Source organism: Aythya ferina, assembly GCF_964211825.1.
Source record: "Aythya ferina genome assembly, chromosome: 4".
In the NCBI taxonomy this organism is placed as follows: domain Eukaryota; kingdom Metazoa; phylum Chordata; class Aves; order Anseriformes; family Anatidae; genus Aythya; species Aythya ferina.
In genome coordinates this window covers 48,828,802-48,848,237 of record NC_140300.1, presented here as the reverse complement: position 1 = coordinate 48,848,237, position 19,436 = coordinate 48,828,802, and the positions used below count along the sequence as shown (strand labels likewise).

Genomic DNA, 19,436 nt, shown 5'->3' with positions numbered 1-19,436 from the left:
TGGGTTCCATCTTTTTTCTTTTGACCTGCCTGAACTATAGTCCCAACAGTTTCCTAACAAAACTGTTATCAAATTAACTGCATTTCTTTTTACCAGGTTAAGACTTGGAAAAATTATGACCATTGAGAAAATGCAGAACTTATTACAAAAGTATAATTGTAGAAAGAGCATATCACAAGATCATGTCTTTAAAACTTTAAATATTTTTTTTTCTGTAAGTTACCTTTTATAAGACATCAGTTTAAGTTTTGTTGCAGTTACCTGTTCTTTTCAACCTTCAATTAATTCAAATAGATGAACATCAGAGTAGTTGTAGGTTAGTATTATTCTTATTTGAGGAAGACAGGGTCAAAAACAACCCATGCATGTAAACTGTTTAAATTATCAAATGTTATATCAATGTCTGTTTTTTAAAGGAATTTGTATTGCTTGTATCACAAGGTGTTGTTTTCAACTGTAGCATACATGTATAAAATGAATGATAAAATTAGAAAGCTGTTAAAATCTAATCGAACTGTTTCTCCCTTGACATTGTATGTGCACAGGTTCCCTAATTTCTGTCTGGAAATATGTGATTCTTCTCTTTCTTTTATGTTAAATTAATTTCTGATTCTGGGTAGCCTGAATTACTTGGATCCTTGTTCTCAAGGCTGGATCAGGTTGACTTTGCAAGGGAAAAAGTGAGGTGAAACAAAAAAAGTGAGGCTGTGTACAGTTAGTGAGTTAACAGCATCATGAGGTTCTTCCATCTTGCCATGCAACTCAGAATTGCAGCTTGCTGCCAGCTAAGGTTTCAGATAGTAAATATAGCTCTCTGACAGCCACTTTTGCAGTCTCTCTGCTACACTGATAGGCTGACAGAAACACTTCATATGTTTGTCTTTTCCTGCAAGGTTTCTCTTAAGTCTGTTGCTCAATTACAGAAGTTTCCTATAACTCATACAGGAATTTCACAATGACCACACTAATCCTTGTCTGAGGATTCTGAGGACAGAAATATACTGAGAAGAGACAGTTGATCAGTCTTTAAGGGCACAAATAGTCTGATGAAACTTAGATGCCTGCACATGAACCAGTTGTCCATGTTTCCATTACTATCAGAGGAGAAAATCAGGGAAGTGTAGGACATAACTCCACTCTCCCTGAAGGGCTAAAACTGTGTGAGTAAATCATTTTCTATAAAGGCCAGTGTCTCTGATGACCATAAAAGGAGGTTTGGATGAACAGTTTGGAAGTAGATGTGCAAATCCTCTCCTTGGTGTTTAAAATAGATCTTTAAGTCTTCTGAGTTGGACACAGAGGAACAAACACAGCTGATCAAACAAATAATTTGAAGCTCAACAAACTAGCACTTTTGATGGAGTTTATTTCATGAGAAAATTTCTGAGTAGCTCTAAACAAAGCTGCTAGCATCAACTGCAGAAGGAATCCTTCCAAAGAAGAGCTCTGTTGGCAGTTCGACTCAAACTGGGACGGATAGCCTATTTTCTCCAAAGGAGATGCTGCTCTGCATCCTTTTAAATACCATTTGATGCACATAAAGGTGCAAGACACAATTAGTGTCTCAGCCCTCAGTGTGTAACGTGATTATTTCTGCTACATTAATATTTCAGCTAATTCATCAGAACATTCACCCGCGCTAACCTTGGAGGCTGGATTCCTCCACTGAGGTCTAATTGGTTTTGCACTTGGTGAAAGCAGTAAGAGAGGAGGAGATTTTATGTTTCTAATGTCAAAGTGAATTAGAGATCAGGGCAGAACACTTTGCAAATGTTGCTGGATGACATAGATAGGTTTTGTGCCAGGCAGATCTCTTCTAATTCCATCCTGTAACCCCCTCAAGCCTTGCAAAACCTTCATCTTTTTTTTTGTTATATCAGAAGCGTTTATCTTTTGAACAGTATAGCATATGCTAAACTGAAATATTTTAATAAAAATTACTTGACCTGCTTTCTTGAAGAAAAGTAAGCATGAGGAAGGGGATGGGTTTTCGTTTTCTTCCAAACTTAAAATCATGTAGGACAGGGCACATTGAAGCCTGTGGTTTGGGTAAACCCTCCTAGGTCATGCACTGTGGAGTAACCTTATAGTTATGTGGGAGTTCAGGCAGGCATCAGCTGGTGGGTATGGCAGAAACTTTATACACAGGACGAAAACCTGTGTTGTTGCAACCCCCTGTGAATAGCTGGTAGGTTGAAGGACTAACTTTGTCTACTGTAGACTTGGGCATGCTGATAACTTGCCAGGAATGCTTACTCTTTACTTTGTGTCATGCTTCTCTCATGGTTGTTATGAACCCACATTCCCTTATTCCACAAATAATTTAAAAAAAAAGAGAGGAAAAAAGAAAAAGATAAAGAAAGGTCTTTTATATGTTGTTTGTGTGTAAAAATTTAGGTTTTTAGATGCATCATTTTATAGGGTTGCTTTGGAAGCAGAATGTATAAGGTGAACAAACACAGTTTCTGCTTGCTTCACACACTGGTTGCCTTAGTAACTGCAGCGTAGTGCAGTGTGCTGATGTGCTGGTACCCTTAAAAGGGAGTCTGAAGGAATCAGCTGGGTAGTGATTATCACTAGTTGGATCAATTAGACCAGAAGATTTTGTAGCACTGAAAATAGTACTTTGAATTACTTCAAAATTCATGTTGCAAGTGGAGCAGCATTTTAAATGTGACCATTTTAGGTATATGTCATCGTATTTGCAGGTTTCTTTGTCTGTCTTATGAGGAAAGATGCCACTTCTCTCTCTTTTAAGAGCTTTACTTTATTTCCTCATTACCAGCCACTAGCTGCTGGCATGAACTAAGGATGTTAATATGTTAAAAAAATACTAATCTCCAACAGTCAAAAGGGTTCATTTATAAAACAGTTACAGTTGTTAAGTTTGAAAGCAAAGACAAAAAAGGCCATGCCAAAGTGTTCTTACAATGAAAAGAGGAACAAAGAAAAAATTTGATACTTGGAACTTCGATATTTTTGTAGAATATAAGTTCTTCTTTAGATGAAAGCTGCAGGAATGTAAATCAGGGAAAAAAAATCTGTCCCAGAAAGAAACGTAAAACTTTTATAAATAATCAGCTTGCTGGCTTATACAGTGTAACTTAATTATTATAATTTGATAATAGTATAATTTGATTTACTATAAATTTGTTCCAAAGTAAATGAAAGGAAAACGAGTGCCAAGATTGCTATTATTTCTTTAAGGGAAGAGGTCTCTTAATAGCAGCAAAATTTGTGAAGTGTTAAATAGCTTTTAAAATTTGAAGAAAATTGGCCACTAAATTCAAAATTATTATTGGAAACAGAACTTGCATAGTACAAACATTCTTCTCGTAACCACGCTTATAACTTTCCTTAAATTTAAAACAAAAGAAAACAGTAACAACATCACGTTTATCTTAATGGGAATCACACATATGTCAGAAGGGCAGGGTTGCAATCCTTTTATTGGATCTGAGCCCTTTGAATGAAAACTCCCCAAGTTTTGCATCTTAACAGTGCCAGGTATTGTACTTCATCAGGTACTTTGCAGTCAGGCTCCACATTTAAACACATCATGGTCCCAAACTCAGTAGCAGTAATGGATGCCCTTCACACAGCAGTGGCTGAAAGCTGTGTTTTGCTGTAAAGGAGATTTGAGATCTCAGGAGTTTCAGACATGATCACCACTTTGGGAGCAGTAAGGGATCATTGCTTTTTCCTCAAAAACATTTCTTGCAGTGTTTTATGTGAATGTATGCTGTCTCCATTCCTCTGTCTTTTTCCTGCTGACCTAAATGCATGGATTACAGCTTGTTTTCACTGCTGGGATGACAATATGTGTGTTTGTGGCATACCTTTATATGGTGTACAAGAAATTGAATGGGGCTGAGGCACTGGAGCAAACAGGGATGCATGGAGTTAGAAAAAGATGAGGGCAGGCACAATTCCTGAGGGGCTGTCTTGACTCCTGGAAGAAATGGTTGTTGCAGGAGAAAAGGTTAACAAAACTCAATTAGCAGGAAGTGCATGCTGATAAACTCTACAGTTTGCTGGTAAACTCTGCCAGAGAGGTTGAAAACTTCTGACACCTTTTTTATATACCCATTGGTGCCTGAAGCTTAATGAGTCTCCTGTAAGTCTCCCTTGTACTTCATGAAATGTAACTTTCTGCGAAAGGATCGCTTTTCTTCACGGAATCACAGAATGGTTAGCTGGGACCTCTGGGTCCATCTGGTCCAACCCCAGCTCAAGCAGGGGTTGCCCAGGACCACATCCAGGAGGCTTTTGAGTATCTCCAAGGAGGGAGATGCCACAGCCTCTCTGGGCAGCCTGTGCCAGTGTTCTGTCACCTACCTGCGCAGTACAGAAATGCTGCCTGACGTTTAGGTGGAACATCTTGTGTTTAAGTTTGTGCCCATTGTCTCTTGTTCTGTCACTGGGCACCACTGAAAAGGGTCTGGCTCTACCTTCTTTGTACTCTCTCTTCACGTATTTATACATACTGATAATATCCCTTCTGAGCATCCCCTTCTCCAGTCTGAACTGTCCCAATCCTCTCAGCCCCTCCTCACAGAAGATCATTTTGATGGCCCTGTGTTGGATGCCTTCCAGTATGTCCACGACTCTCTGTTAGTGGGGGAGCCCAGAACTGGACACAGAAGTCCAGGCATGGCCTCACCAATGCTGAGTAGAGGGGAAGGATCAGCTCTCCTGACTGGCGTGCTGGTGATAACTTGCTTAATGCAGCCAAGAATACTGTTAGCCTTCTTAGCGTTGAAGGCACATTGCTGACTCATGTTCAACTAGGTGTACACCATGATTCCTAGGTCCTTTTCTGCAGAGCTGCTTTCTAGCTGTGTGGCACCCACCTCGTGCTGGTACCTGGGGTTGTTCCTCCACAGGTGCATGACTTTGCAATTCTGCATATTGAACTTCATGAGATCCTTGTCGTCAATTCACTTCTCCAGCCTATTGAGGACCCGTCTGTATGGCAGCATGAACCTCTGGTCAGTCCCTCCTTCCCAGAGATCAAGGTGAGTCTGACTAGCCTGTAGTTTCCTGGATCCTTCTTCTTGCCCTTCTTGAAGATATGAATGACATTTGCTTTCCTTCAGTATTTGCACACTTCTCCCAGTTGACCAAAGATTATAGAGTGGCCTGATGAGTTGCATCTTATAGTAGGCCCAGGTGGGAAACAGGGTTTAGAGAGTTTAGTCAAACTCCCCACATTGAGAACATCCAATGATTTTCTTAGTGTCTCTGAAGCTTTGCAGTAGTGACTACCAGTGAAGACCTATCACAGAGTCAGGAATCTGAGGTGAGTGCTCACAGAAATGCAGTATGGAGAATGGTAACATTCTCCAGTGTTGACTTAATTTAAAGACAGACACAGAGAAAGCATGTGAAACTGTTTTGTTCTGTTTCTCTTGTCTGTGGGCTGGGGAAGCTGGAAGTAGGGTGAGAAAATCTTATGTTTTCCAATGCCTCTTTTTTTTTTTTTCCTTCCCTCCAGGTCTGCTTGTACAGCTCAAACCAGCAGAATACAATGATGTGACTTCCCCAGCAGTGCAAATCTCTCATACACCATTACTGCTTTGATAACTTCAAGAGGCAGAGAAATGTGCAAGGATTTCTGGCCTTTATAGAGGTCAGCAGGTCTCATTGCTTTTTAATGGTGTTGGTTTTGAAATGGCTTTTACTGACTAGCTGCTTGCTCAACTGATGAGCTAAGCAGAATGAAGCAAGGCGTTATGGATAAGATATGCAGAATTTAGATGACTAAGTTATGAATGTGAATCATCACAGGACTTTCATGCAGATTAGGCATCTTAATTGACTGGGATGTCCTGGATATGTTCAGGATAGTAAGCTTAGACACAAAATACGTGCTAGGTAAGATGAGTGACTTAGGTAAGATGAATCACTTCATAAGGTTTCACTGTCTTGCTTGATTATAAGTATCCATCACTGTAATACAACAGTGATGAACACTAACAAATCCTAAAGTAGAAAATAAAGAAAATACCATTAACGTATTTAGAGTAACAGGTACAGTTTCAAAGGATGCTTGGTCCCATAAATGTTATAGACCACACAGGAAAAAGGAATGCACATAGTTAATAAATCAAGGAACACTGGAAATTTATTGTGGCAATTTTAATGACAACCACTTTAAGGATTAAGATTTTACGTAGTTTTTAGTCTGTTTCCCTTGTTTTAAAGTTTCCCCAGTGTTTAAAAAATAATTTAATAAAATTGGTCTGCTTTGGCACTGCCAATTCACTTCTTTTAATTTGCAGTTAACATGACATGAGCTCCCAGAGAGCTTTTTTGAGAAATAGCTGAAGTGTGCATCAAAAAGAGAAATAAAACCTTCAAAGAACTTGCATGAATTAAAATGGCAATAACCAAAACTTAACTGAACAGCAGTCAGGTTTTAAAAATGAAATTAGTTGAAAGATCTTTTATTTCCTTGCTGAGTGTGTACCTGGAGCAAAGCCGCTTGGGGGATGATTTACTACAGTTTGTTGTACTCATTTATTATAGAAAAGCTCTTATGGAGATCAAGGTGAAAGTGAGCCTCCCTGTTGTGTGCTATCTCATTTTGGATCATTACAGAAACATATAGTTATCCTTAATGAGTTCAGAGGAGTTTATCTGGGTTTGTTGCTGTTGCTCTTGTGTGACTAGCAATATTTTTTTCTCATTGTTTTCCATTTTTGGTCTCTGACTCTTGATTACATCAGTGGCTATCAGAATTTCCTTGATTTCAGGACCGTTTGACAGATGGCAATTGCATCATAAGTGCTCAAGAGCCTGGTCGTCCTCAATTATCCACATTGTGAAAATCCACCCTTGTTTCTGTCTCTGTGTCACTTGGGATTACTGGGCCCAACTCAACACCCAAAGCTCAGTCACCTTTGATAAAAAAACAAATGTGCTTGAATAAAGATGGTCCTATCTGCCATGCAAAGAGGAATTCCAATCATTAATCATTTATTCCTATTTCTGTGTTGATACATGTAGACTATATATAAGATATACAAGACTCAGCTAGTGATAATAAATCAGTAAGTCAATAGCTTTTGTACCCAAACCAAAAATGTGTGCTTAATGGCACTGGTGTAGCTGAGCGGTTATTTGCATTTAAAAAGGGTAAAAGGAGAAAAAAAAAACAGAAGAGCATTTAGCTGTTCTAGAATAAGGTCGCATATATCTTCATTTGTATACATTTCAGAAACAAAAAGTTCTCTGTTAAACTAGTACTTTTCAAAAGTCAGCAAATAAGTATTACAAAAAATGTGGTGGTTTTACCGTGCTGGGCAGCTAAACCCCACAACCGCTCTCTCACTCCCCCTCCTTTAGATGAGGAGGGGGAGAAGTAAAGCAAAGAACAACTCATGGGTTGAGATAAGGATAATTTAATTAAAGGGAAATAATTATAATAATTAAATAAAGACTACCATGAACTAAACAATTTAACTAAGGGGAAGTAAAAGGGAAAAGGGGAAAAAGGGAGGAAAACAAACAAACAAAATAAATGAAAGCTATATAGAAGTGCAGAGGAAAGAAATTACTCTCTACTTCCCACAAATGAGCGATGATTGACCACGTCCTTGAAGCAAGGCCTCAACGCACGTAGCCGGTGTTCGAGAGGAGGACCGACGTCTTCTCAACGAGAGCCCACCCCTCCCCTCTTCTTCCTGTTTCCACCTTTTATTGCTGAGTGTGACATCACATGGTCTGGAATATCCCTTTGGTTGGTTTAGGTCAGCTGCCCTAGTGATGTTTCTCTCCTCACTTTTTGCCCACCCCCTAGGAGGGTTAGAGAAAGGCCCAATGCTGTGCCACTGCTGCTCAGCAGTAGACACAACACTGGTGTGATACCACTGCTGTTCCAGCTACAAGTACAGAGTACGGCACTGTATGGGCTGCTGCCGGGAAAGTTAACATTCCAGCCAGACCCAGTACAACTAGTACTTTTCAAAAGTCAGCAAATAAGTATTACAAAAAATGTGTCAGAAGCAAGTTTTACCCATTGACAAATTCTATCTGAAATGCCTTTACAAAATATATTTAAATTCAGAATTCATGATGGGCTGTGAGATATTCAGTATCAAAGCCCCATAAAAATGTAAGTGTGCTTTTGAAGTAAAGAAATTTGAAAGCAAATTAACACAGATTTACCTTTTTAATTCATGAACTTTATATTGATCTTCAATATTTTCCATAGGCTCCTTGTCTTCTTCCTTACTTTACGATGGTGACTTCTAAAATATATTTTTTTTCTCTTTCAGGCTGTAACAATAATTCATGAAGAAAACATATCCATGCATCCTCTGTTGTATAATTTTCTTTGCATGTGGATATGCATATATATGTGCCTGTGTGTAGATGAATATATGCTCTCATATATATTCTGTGCTTTTTGTTTGTTTGTTTGTTTGTTTTTTGCACAGCCCCTTCCTCTTGGAAAATAAGCTTTTGTAGCTAGACTTACTGCTACCGTTACTGCTCTTTTAGAGGCATGCCACAGGCTTGTTGAATTTTAGGTCACAAGTTATCACTATAATCATTTCTGATTTCGGATATCAAAATCTTGATTTCCAGTAAAAGGTTCAAACCATAAAGGCAATGAAACTCAAAATTATCTTTTAGTAGGCTGTCCAGTCCCAGTTTTAAGACTTATGGCAAGGAATCTGCTTTCAAGAAATCTTGTTTTGGTGATTGACTCCTTGCTTAACCTAATTTTTATCTCTAACGTTTTTGTCTAACCTCAACTTTGCTTGTGAGGCTAAAGGATTCTGTATTATTCATCATTATGTCTCTGTTCACCCCTTTTCTATGTGCACTGTGCAAGTGTGTACACTCTGCTGCATGCGAGGAGTAGAAGAATAATATCTGTGAGAAATATTAATAATATTATATAACCTATCATAGATTGTTTTTATTTTTTTTTGGCTTCATAACATTGTTCTCACCCCACACAAGTGAAGCAGTGTCACTCAGCTTTTCAGATCAGAAAATCCAGACAACTTTTCACCATGCAGAAATTAACATTCTGACTGTGTCTGTAGCTAAGCACACACCTTGTTGAGTGATGGTAAATTATCCCTTCTTAATATGGTACAACTTTCACACTTACATGTGTCTAAGCCAAAGAAAATGCCTTGGAAGATACTTGTTAGTGTCGCTATATTGCTTCTTTTTTACTTAATATTTATATTACAAATAAGACTTAGGCTAGATGTACACATATGTATATATACACATTAGTTTTGTTTTAAACAGTTACATGTAAATTCAGAGATTCCTGAACTAGTGCATTCATATTTATGCAGAACTAAAACTTATTTACCAATTATTTACAAAATCAAGGTATTTTGAAATGTGACCTAACACATTATGTTCAATTATGTAATAATTCAATTTGCAAGAACTATTAATATCAGTGTTGATTCTATGCTTGCAAACCTTCTATCTCACATCCTTAGTTCTTACAGGAACATTATGCAGATGCCTTCTGCTACACAGCTGTAGTAATGTAAGTGTGATGACAAAAATTAATCAAGTGAAAACATTGGTCCTACAGTATTTTTGGAATACTTGAAAGTTGTTTTAAAATGTCATAATGAGTGGCAAATGAAAAATGAAACATTTTATGTATGACCTTGTATTCAATGTATTATTGTTCATCTTCTAGCAAGTTTAATTTGAGATTAAATGCTGTTTTGATTCACAAGGCTTATTTGAGCCAGGCCACTTGAGAAGACAGCTTGGTATGTATTTGCAAGATATTTAATAACTCTAACAAACATTGTTATATGCTCTGGAAAAGATAATTATTTCACATTTTTTAGATTAATGCAGTGAAATATCTCAAGTTAAATTTTCAAAAGAACATGCAAAAAAGCCACAGCTAATATGTAAGCTATGTAAATATGAATTTCTTCAAATTGCAAATGTAGAAAACCTTGTAAGATCTCTGATTGTTCAGTTACAAATCCTAACTATGTGCTTGATTTGCCCTCCTAAGTGCTAGCCAAATCAGAGCTGAAGGAAAACATTATTCTTGAACAAAGATTAACACTTCAAAACTAATACTGACAGTATCAGTAGTCTGTCTTGGCAAGGGAAGGATCAAAAGGAAAGGACTAGTCAAAATTGGTCTCATATGCTGTATAGCTTCTGAATCATCTCTGAAGTTTGATCCAACAATGGAAATTTTCAAAACAATCAAACAAAATCACCAGAACTAGCTAGCCTTCAAGCTGTCTCTGAAGGGTTTTTGTTTGTTTGTTTTTCTTTCCTTTTTCTTGGTTGGGACATTTCTGTTTACACAGGTTTCAGAGAACAGCTTTAAGTTATAACCTGATTTTATGAGGTACAGGCAAATGATACAATATATCTGTTTCTGAAAAGAAATCTCTGTCAGTCTATTTCAGGGAAAAGTCAAGGAAAGGTTGTTGTAGGTGTAATATGCATGGACAGATATTTTAATGTTGCTGAATGCTTTGTAACACTCATCTGTGCTGGGTTCACATGGGTGCTGAAGTGACTCTAGCCAGCTCTAACCATGCATTTGCAATAGTTGAGCTCCTGGCATTTTCATTTTGGGTATTGACAGGCGAAATAAATGCAGGGAGAGATAGGGGCATTATAACAGATGTATAGAAAGCTACTGAGACAATGAAAGGGAGAATTAGTTCTCAGTAGGCTTAATATATGGTGCTAAAGTGAGTAATGAATTGCCAAAATAAATATGAACAACAAAACCCAAAAAGGTAAGATTTCCCAGCAAATTTGTTCAATCCTTGTCATTTGTGAAAAAAAATCGGTTAAATAAAAATATTGCCTGTGCTTTTCAGGGGTTGGTATGAATAGATCCTGCCCTATGGTGGGCAGTTAGTTGATGTCCTTTCCAGATCCATGATTTTGTGATTGATAAGGTACAGTAACAACATCCTGACACTTGAAACTTCACAATATTCAGTTTAAATAGATAAATAGATATAAAAATATATAAAGAGGAATCAAAGAAAAAGCTTTTATATACTATATCTTGGGTAGGAAATCAGAAGTACTCAGTACAACATCCAAACACTTATTTAAGTAAAGTACAGAAGTATTTTAGAGATATTAAAAGATATTAAATTCTTTCAGTCATAATTCTTATAATTCATCAGTGAAGAGGAATTAAAACTGGAAGAGGTGCAGATAAGGCTACTGAGATAATCATGGCAAAAGATAATTTATCTTATAAAATGAGATTGGATAAACTTGAACTGTTTTCCTTCATGAACAAAAGGTAAGAGGGAATGTGATGAGTATAAATAGGAGAGGGAGCAGAGAACTGCTTTAGAGGGCTAGAAGTGTTTTGGAGTTTGAATAATGTTAGATCACTTATGTAGAATTTTTTGTATGGTTAACTTATTTGCTGTGAGCATGAGAGTTTGCAAAATTTCATATTGCAAACATATGAAAGGGAATGGGAAATATTAATATTTTCTAACGCTTATTTTTAAAGTTCCTTAAGTTGTCAAAAGCTTTAAAGATTCATTTGGAGAATGCATTTAATACTATACCAAGGAGAAATCTTTAATATAAAAGGTAGATGTTAGTAAAAAAAAAAAAAAACAAAACAAAAAAAAAAATCTTTGGTGTAGTAATATCTGAAAACTAAATCAAAGGTTTGGGAAATTTTATATTTGTCTGGAAACAGATGAATTAGAAATCAGGTAATACATTTTAAATGTTAGCTTCTTTAGAACTGTTGTTTACATTTTTAATAATACAGCTCAGTTTATTTTGTGCTATTGAATGATACTGCCTGAGGAATGCATATCTGGCATTTTTGGTTTAACGAATCCCAATAGACTATTGCTAGTCTAAAAAAAAATAATTTTTTTTTTACTTAATGCACAAATAACTATTAGTTAGTGGTCATTGTCACACCCTACAGGAGTTTTTAAAACCTCTAAACATGTTCATACCTCAGGGGAGCTTTTGTGAGTGTCTGGTGGAGCTTGACCTTTAAACTGACCATCCAGAACTTGTTACTTGATGTTGTTACGTTGCAGCCATTTATTTATTTTTGTATGTTTTATTTTAGTTGCTCAAGAAGGCAACATAGTACAATACTGTTTAATATTAATACATATTTCAGGTGTGTAACATGGAGTTCCCAGCATGTGCCCACGGATGCACAAACAAGCTGACTGGAGGAGAAGGTCCACTCTGAAACTTAAACAGTAAGGTTAAACAGTAAGGTTTACGCAGCTGTGCCTAAAGGTGAGTCAGGTGGGAGCTGTTAGCAGTAAAGGAGAATAAGTGGGCTTGACTGATAAATTGCTTCCCGATAATAATTATAATTGGGTAATCTTCCAGATTATGGCGATCCCTAGAAAGCCTGTTTTACCAGCAACTCTTTTAAAGGAACCCTATAAGGCATACATATTTATGTATATTATGTATACATATTTATGTATGCCTTATGTATGCCTATATGTATGCCTGGACATCCATGTATTTTACTTTCTGTCAAATAAGACAATGTTTATGAATATCATGATCTATATATATGTCTCATTGGGAATTTGTGTCTTAATCCTTGCTCTTCTGCAGATCTTAACCATAGAGATTCCAAATGGAATCAGTCTAGGCACCATTTAAGGTAATTTCTCCAAATCAGTTACATTTCTGCATCTCTCTATGTGGCTCTTGCGTATGAGCCCTACACATAACAGGTATTGTTCTGATAGTCTAACATAAATTCTATGAGTAGCTAAAAAGGACGGGTGTGCTTCCCAAACTAAATTGGATGCCAAAAATTATGTGACGCTAGTGCGAACTGTGCTCTAACATTGGAAATTACTTAAAGCATTTCTTTTGCAACACATTTTTGAATTATTGGTGAAAAATATACTCTGTAAACATATGGTTTTCAATCAAGAATTGATGCTGCATGATGTTTAATGACAGTTTATTGGCTTATTCTGCTGATTGCCTGCCTCTTGAGATATCTGTAATTAGTTATCACCTTGCTGAATTGACAAAGGTTTTTTTCCAGTTATCCTCACTCTGAATATTTTGTTTTCAGAAAAGAGCTTGTTGCAAATTCTTCCCTACAATTCAATGTGGTTCAATTCAAAAGGACTAATGGACTTTTTATTTTTTGAAACAAAACAGAAGAAATTGAAGTTGTAGATCTTTGTATATGACATTGAGATATTGCTCTACAAAATCCATATTTTTGAAAGTGCTGAAAAACTGGAGCAGATGAAGAGAACCATTGATATATTCCTAAGATTAGAAAGTGCCTTGCTATGAGAAGCTGTGCTCAATCAGTTTACTTTATCTAAAATAAAATTGAGATATCACTTGATTACAACATATGAGTTTATAGTGGTGGATAAAAAGCACTTAAATCCAGCAGAGAGAGATATAATTAATGTCTAGTGACTGAACCACAGTAATTCACATTTGAAATTTGGGACAGCTTTTTAACAATGATGATAATTAAGTGCCAGAATAAATTACTATCAGAGTGCTAAATTCACCACCTTTAAAGTACTTGTGTATTGCAAGGTAGGACGCTCAACACTCCTTCAGGCTGCAGGTAGAGGTAGTGGTGGGTTTACTGTCTCCCTTCTTGCAGTAAATGTTTTACCAAAGCCAAATCAAATTGTTTTCTCAAAATTTACACTTAATTAAACAGCAATTACTGCAGTTGAACATAGGAATACATGATGGAGATATAATGGCCTGTGATATGGAGTGTGACAAGCTAGACCAATGTGTGTTTTGTTTTGTTTTTGTCTTTGGATTTGCAAATCCACAAACTTCAGGCAGCGTATTGAAATCTGGTATGGCAATGTAAGTGTACTGAGGTTGAACTTGTTTTTCACATCCTTTTAAGGCTGTCTACTTTAAACAGTTTTAGAATTGCTGTTGTTCTTAATGTGTTTCTGGGTTTGAGGTTCAACTTTTCTCCCTCATTTTGCATTTTTGGGCAGTTTTTTTGGTGTATGATAAGGAACTCTTAATATGTTTTTCTGTAGCTGTGGTTTTCTAATATTGCTAAGCCTGTGTATATTGACAGTGTTAGAAAGTAAACCTACCTACTATTGCACATACAAGATTTTATCCATTACTAAGTTTTCATACTTAAAATAATAGATAACTAATAGGTCTTGAAGCTTGTAAATATGTGAAACTGAAACATTTGAGAATATTTGAGAACTAATGAATAAGGAACAGGTTTTCTGGATAGTTATACTACTATATTGTTATGCTTCTGTAACTTTTTGGCACAGCTTGCTCTTTGCAAGGGGGCTAAATTAAAGATTCCAACAGAATGGTAAAAAGTGGTTTAGAAGTTAATACATTTCATGCCACCATAGTCACATTAATTTAGTATAGTTGTGCAAAGCATGTAAATGAGGGTACTGGTAATAGCTTTACCACTGAACATCAGGCCATAACATTAAATTTGTTTTGAAATAGCTCCACAATGAAAATCTGGCACAAGGAAAATCCCTTGGAGAGCTGTTCACTATTTGCTGTTCATGACTCTAACAGGTATGATGCTTCACTGATGGGGGGTTATTGGTTAATTTAATCACTATCAAGGATAAACTGTCCTCATGAGCAGGAAGTAAATGATTCTGTATTGCGGATGAAGAGTGAAGCAGTTTGACATTTTAACGGAGACTAAAGGAGTGCATGAAGCGAGATAAAATCAACAAAATAAAGCATTTTAACTTGTTAACATAATATGTGTTGATGGTCTTCTGTAGTAACATCTGAGAAAGCTAAACTATTCTTTTTCAACTGGTTTATTGTGGAGGAATGGTTAAGTGAAATAGGACATGTTGATGTTGGGCAGTTAGGAGGCAATGGGCTAGTGAAGTACCGTACTCAACTCACATGAGTCTGGCACGTACGCAGCTGGCTGAGAGCCAATCAGGATCAAGGACACGATGCCCTTGAGCGATTGGGAAAGTCCCTAAGGCGGGACGGTGGCTAAAAGAAGGAGGAACTACCTGAAAAGAGCGGGAAATGTTAGCCAATCCTGAGCTTAGTTTTTGCAATATGTATGAGTTGATTATGTTCGAACTAGATAAAAGGCGACTGAGCTATCCATTAAAGTTGAAGTTCACTGTTCCCTCATATTGAGCGTCTGTGTCTTCCTCCCGTCGACAACAGTTTATCATAAATACAAAGAAATACTGTTGACACCAATTTAAATAAAATCTAGGTGTCATCACATGTTTGACACTAAAAGACAAAGAAGATTAAAATGGTCCTACAGAAAACAGTTCTGGCAGCTTGCTAATGCCAAATAAAAGCTATTTTATATTGTTTTGTGAAGTTGATTTCCATCTTTTTCCAATAGCCCTTTAGGGTATAAAATATGATGACACACTTCAAAGCATGTTTAATTGCCTTTGCATGCATTTCTGTTGTATAAATTCCTTGTCCCTTCTACTAAAGATGCCATATCAATAAATCATGATAAACATGGCTCTGTTCAGTAAGGCACTTAGCACTTCAGTAAGACTAGCATGAGCATAAGTACACACCAAAACTGAAAGCAAAGAAATGCCTGATGAATTAGAAGAAAAAGCCTGACAGGAATTCAAGGAATTGTACTTTCAGCATGATTAATCACCTAAAGTGTTTTTAGCTTTAGTCAGTAGACTGACAAATAAACAATAGTTCTGATTTACAAAAAGCACCTTTTTTAAAAAGATGCCTTCTGCAGTTCACCAAATAATAATGTCTCATTTGATAGTTGCTTTATTTCTCATATCAGTCATTGAATTCTATTTGGCAAACTGTCTTTGGATTAATTCTTACTGCTACAAATGAACATAACTGAGTGGATCTGACAAAGGGCAATTCATTATCTCTACACAATGATGATGCACAACGGAGCATATTTTTTCTTTCTTTCTTTGTTTTGGATATAAAACATATCTACTATTAAGAACTTTTTTTTTTTTTTTTTTTTTTTTTTTTTTTCCCAAGACCTGTCATGTAGAAGACTCACTTTGTTTAAAAGCATATACTTTTTAACAGTTGATTTTTCTAGATGCTAACTGGGGTTGACCTACATCTTTAAGTGAGTGGACTGAAAAAAAAAAAGTTAATTTTCTTATTACTGGATAAAATGTAATTTAGATGACAATAATTATTAGAATATAGGAGTGTGTCAATTTTCAATTGCTTTAGCCAGGTTTATGGGAAAGGAATAGTGATAACTGTCAGTTACCTAGAGCGTTTTTTTTTTTAGTTGCTTTTAAGATCCTGTTTTTTTTTTTCTTACTTAGCTTCTGTGCAAGGATGAGCCATCAACTGATATCAGTCTCATAAAGTTCTTTACTTACAGATACTGAATATATCAGAGTATCACGAGTGTGTGTATATATATATATATAAGTAATGATCATTGTGTATGGTGTTTTGTGTGTCAATGATGACAGAATCAGAAAACAGTTTTACTTGTAGGGATGACTTTTAAAGTATTGTATTTCATTCAGTGTTATATTTCTTCTCAAGCCATACTACAGAATAAAATAAGAATGGAAGAAGAAAACAAGATATCAATATGGGATTATAGCCACCTATGGGGAATTTATTCTACAAAATCCATGAAATGATGCTTCAGGTCAATTGCAGCCTGCATTTGAAATACAATCATTGAACACGTGAGATTTCTACAAGATCTGGATTCAGAAGTTAAAAACCTCTTTGAAGTCAGTTGCAAAATTCTCATTAGCTGCTGTTAAAATATTCTCATTAGTAAGATCAGAATTAAGGTCAGCATTGTGCTTATTAATAAACACACTTGTATTATCCTTCTCTTCCATGGGAGAATAGTTTTCCATTCATATGAGCTTGTTTGTCTGTTTTGTGTGTTTAGACTCCAACTTCTTGAGGACAGAAATTAGTTTAAGAATTATTTAAGAATAGTTTAAGAGACAGCACAGTCTCTTAACAAAAGGGACCATGATTTCAATTTGAGCATCTGGTGTTACCAGAATGCAATGTTTTAATAATAATAATTGCATGCTAAACAGCTAGGAGGAAAACTACATACAGAAAGGCAATTAGCTGCAATGTGATAATATAGGCTACCACCTACATTGGCTTTTCATGGTAATAGATGTTGAAAGAGACTGAGCACCTTTGTTAAGTGTTTCAGTGAAGGAACGGTAGCAAATGTTACATTGAATTTAAGGGCTATTGCTTAAACTTAAGCAATATTGACTAAAATTCTGAATTCAGCCTAGAAAGTCATTTAATTATAGCTGAGTCTTTATTCAAAACCTGAGATGACATAGCTGACAATTACAGATACACAGATGATGTAAAGTACCTCTGTGATTTTTACTTTATATGAGGGAATAGTTACAAATTTCTGATGTGGTTGATGATACACAGCTGTTAGTGACACACAGAGTGTATTCACTTTGGGGGGGAAAAAAAAAAAAAAAAAAGAAGATTCAATCTGATTTATATGTATTTGACAGTCTCAAGGTTTTCACAGGTGATGGTGCTGTTCTGAATAGAAATTGGTAAACAGAACAAATTGCATGGCTGCATACTTTTTTGCAAGGTAGGCCTGAAGTACTAAATCGAAGAGAGTTTGTTGATTGCTTTTTTGTTAAATTGTTTAAATTGTTTTTTAATTTTTTATTTTTTGCTGTTAAAATGCAGATTTCTGTCTGCCTTGGGTTACATTACAGAAGTTATAATACTACTGAGAATATGTGAATATGTTTTACAAAGAGGTAAAGACTAAATCAGGGGAAAATGTGTTTTATTTGGACTGTATGAAAGATGGGAGGGCAAAATAATTCTGGTCCTCCAAGAATTTGTTTCATCTAGGCCTCTGTAACTTCTAAATTCAAGAGTGTTTTGATGCTGTTATTTTCATAAAATACAGCATAAATGTGAAGCCCTGTAACAGGAAATATATCTGAAATGTAAAGTCTTATAATAGGTTAGAACAGGAAAATAGACAAGAAAATGATACATGATGGACCTGTTGCCAGAATATATATATGTATAATAGTTCCCTGCAATGTTATGTTATTACTTATGCCACTCTTGAGACATGCAGGCTTACTTTTCTTCTTCATCTGTATTTTGAACCTCCCTATCTCCCATTTACATGAAAGACCTCCAATGTGAAGTTACATAACATTATGGGGTAGGGGCGGGAATTTTTCTGTCCTTCATGAAAACCTATTTCCTTCTGCACAGAATAAGTCAGTCCAAGAATTATCAAAAACAAGAACGTACCTATTAGGATACTCACGTGAGCAAGGGGGCTTGAAGTTTTTCAATTTCCTATTCTGGTGAATATTTAAGATGTTGTTTATCTGAATTTCTCCAGAGAATTCAAGCTTTTATGTCTCTAGAGGGAGTATGGACTTTGTACACCTCAGAGTTCTTTTTAAAAGGTGGGTTCTTAAGTCATCTGATAGGACTTTGTAATGGTTATTTTTTAATGCATCAAATGCATCATCACATGGGTGTGGTTTTGGGCAGCTTTTTTTTTTTTTTTTTTTTTTTTTCTTCCTTCCTCTTTTCCTTTGAGGAGGAGGATAGAGAGAGTGGTTGTGGTGGAGTTCAGCTGCCCAGCAGGGTAAAACGACCGCAGTCCTGTGATTCACCAAATAATTTTATTGAGGATTATCTTTCTGTAGAGGTAGAATGTGTGGCCAGTCTGTGCTACTAATGACTTACTTTAAATATTATGTCACTTTCTGTGGGCACAGAAAACAATATTTGTGGATGTAGACAGAAAGTGACTAGTAGATAGTACCTAAAAATGTTTTGGAGTATGTAGGAGGTCTTAGATTGTGGTGTTTTTATTCACATTAGGCCACTGTGTGGAATAACACCTGAGACAAGAAAATAAGGTATATCATCTGAAGCTTGAGAAATATTCAACCTTATTAATGTCAAGGAGGTATCCAGACATATTTTATTTTAATGGACAAGAGCAACACTCTACAGTAAACTGGTGAAAAGTGGTGGGAAACGAAGTAATAATACTATTTATTTGGTATACGATGTAATATGTTACTGTGAAAATACCTGAAATATATGAATATATGAAATTTAAGTAGTGCATTAAAAGCAGAGGAAATACATTCCTGACAGTAAAACTGTGGGTGCTATAAAGTGTAACCAGCCTGCAGTCGTACTCTCCTTCCGTAGTTTGGTTTCTTTCCAGTAATTAACAAAAGCTTTCATTTACTTACACAGCTAGAAGTCCATATTGACCACTTTGTGTGCCATATTGACCACTTTGTGTGCATCTTTTATATTTAACACTATTTATACACTATTACCTTAGTTTACTACCATTTATGGTTTTAAGACATCTTTCGTTACTGGACTGGGTCAAAGTTTTGCCTCGTTCTGCAATGCTT

The 19,436-nt window shown here is 36.0% G+C and overlaps 1 long non-coding RNA gene across 1 annotated transcript; it reads right to left on the bottom strand.

Moving 5' to 3' along the window:
* Positions 1-2,745: 2,745 nt before the first annotated feature.
* LOC311435586 lies at positions 2,746-8,071 on the bottom strand. The gene is made up of 2 exons (XR_014692227.1): positions 4,854-8,071; positions 2,746-3,952 (listed from the first exon to the last, which is right to left on the bottom strand). It is a non-coding gene; the product is annotated as an uncharacterized lncRNA (long non-coding RNA).
* Between the last annotated feature and the right edge of the window lie 11,365 nt (positions 8,072-19,436).